Below are 2,099 nucleotides of genomic sequence, written 5' to 3' on the forward strand. Positions count from 1 at the left end.
CAACCTTTGGGGGGGGGGGGGGTTGATCAAGGCCAGATGAACTGAGCAATATCTTTCTGAGGTCAGCATATTGATGTGCTCCTTGCACTGGAAGAAGAACATACATCAGTGTATCAATGCCATCAAAGACCTCCAGTGCAGTTCTGGACTCAATGTCAAAGCCAGCTACCATTTTTAGTTCTGTACATCGCTTAACAAGTAAGCCACTTTCAACTGTCACAAACCCTCAGTTTCAAGCCACAAATGGTTGACTTTCCAACACCAAAGGAACCATAAACCTGTAGCATTCTGGGGTAGGTGGTATTCATACCAATACCCACCTGGTTTTAACTGGTATGACCCCCTTCATTTGTTGCTGAAGGTTTGGAGCTAACTCCTTCCCCTGGTGGTCCTGACAGGTCTGCACAATGGTACAATCCTATCATTACTCTGTTTTCAGTCTCATACTGGAACTGTCAATACACACAGGAGGATCCACAGTGATCATAACCAGCTTCAGTTGCTTCCACTCCACCAGGTCAGTATCAAGCCTATGTGTCTTGATAAAGAGATCACACAACTGTTGCTGACACAAGCACCTGACAAAATACCCTCCACCATGTGCCACCCTCTGGCTATCTGTCCAAAGCAAGCAGAAGTCATCAACCTCATCTGGATCCATACTTTAGCAGCTACAATGGATACAAATGGAAGCAATCAGAGCCATAAGTACTTTAGTTTTGTTTCAGAGGTCAAATAGAGCCCGGTACTGGGGGTCCAAGACAGATAAACCTTCTCTCAATATACTGCAAAACAATTTCTAGAGTAGCTTGAGTTAGTGGGGCAAAATCCTTATCCTTAACTCAGCATCAGTATGGATGCAGCTAAGGGACTATGACTCGAGTGCAACTTGACTAACTGAAGTGCCAACAGTTGGGCACTTAACCCCTAGGTAAGCTCTTGCAAATGATAGAAGCAGTCATAAGCATGGCTGTGAGAGCAAGCAGAGAGAACCAGGGCTCTTTGAGCACAGGAGGAGTTACAAAGGTGGGCTTGGAAGTTTCTGAGTGAGTCAAGTGCATGCTGCTGTTTGATTCTACTTCATTCAGGGAAACAGGAATTTGTGCATGTTGTTTGTAACTAACAGGACTGTACCAAAAATATAAGAATGTCTCCTCCTAACTAAAACTCACCTTCCAAGACCCCAACACTAACCAAACATTTGGGCGGGTGGGACAGCAATACAGAGGTAAGATTATTGTGGCTACCCAATGGAATACACATTTTATTCTAGGCTTGATGAAAGCTACTCTAGATTATTTTAATTTGTTCTTATGCCTTCCTCTCCTCTGCAGTTGGATCAGTAGTATTTACAAGCCCTGGCCCTGCCTGGGCTTGAAAAAAATTACAGCTAATATAAGTTGAAGCAACTCCAACTGAAATGTAGATGGGGCTGTATCAATTATATGAGCTGAGAATGTGAACCAACAGTTATAACAACATTTGAAAGCATATGTAAAATTGTTTTTTCTTTAACTGCTGTGGCATACAAACCATTTACTAATCCTTGTTTGGAATGACCTGCTTAATTCACTCATGATTTCAGAACTCACACTGGAGCAATGTGATCATCCCAAACTCATGCCAAGAAAACCTTTTCACTTCACCGTCATATATTCCCTATGCAAATAACCAGAAAGGTTTTATACAGACTGGATATTTGTGCAGAGTGGAAAAGCATCACAGCATTCTCCCTGAAAAAAGGTTATGATTAATGAAGGCCAATTAAGTCCATTACTAGGAGAATGTTAATGAGGCAGTATAGATTTTCATAGTCCTCAATGCTTTCTGAAGCAATAGTATAGAGTTGTGAGTGGGGGAAGGGCAACTGGAGGCAAGAGGCACCATGTGCAAGTGCATGTGCATACACACATGGTCAGCATGCATCCCAGCAGGGTTTGTGGAGGGGCAGCTGGATGCAGATAAGTCTATGAGGGGCAAGAGGTGGAGGGTCAGAGCTTGTAGACGTGTGTGTGTGTGTGTGTGTGTGTGTGTGTGTGTGTGTGTGTGTGTGTGTGAGAGAGAGAGAGAGAGAGAGAGACAGAGAGAGAATGGCAAGG

General features: G+C 43.5%; 1 protein-coding gene across 1 annotated transcript in view; it reads right to left on the reverse strand.

Annotated features, from left to right (window-relative positions):
* ADAMTSL1 (ADAMTS like 1) overlaps window positions 1-2,099 on the reverse strand; it is a 936,448-nt gene that overhangs the window by 728,788 nt on the left and 205,561 nt on the right. The window lies entirely within an intron of this gene.

Source organism: Gavialis gangeticus, unplaced genomic scaffold (assembly GCF_001723915.1).
Source record: "Gavialis gangeticus isolate Ggan-Ray unplaced genomic scaffold, GavGan_comp1, whole genome shotgun sequence".
Taxonomy (NCBI): Eukaryota; Metazoa; Chordata; order Crocodylia; family Gavialidae; genus Gavialis; species Gavialis gangeticus.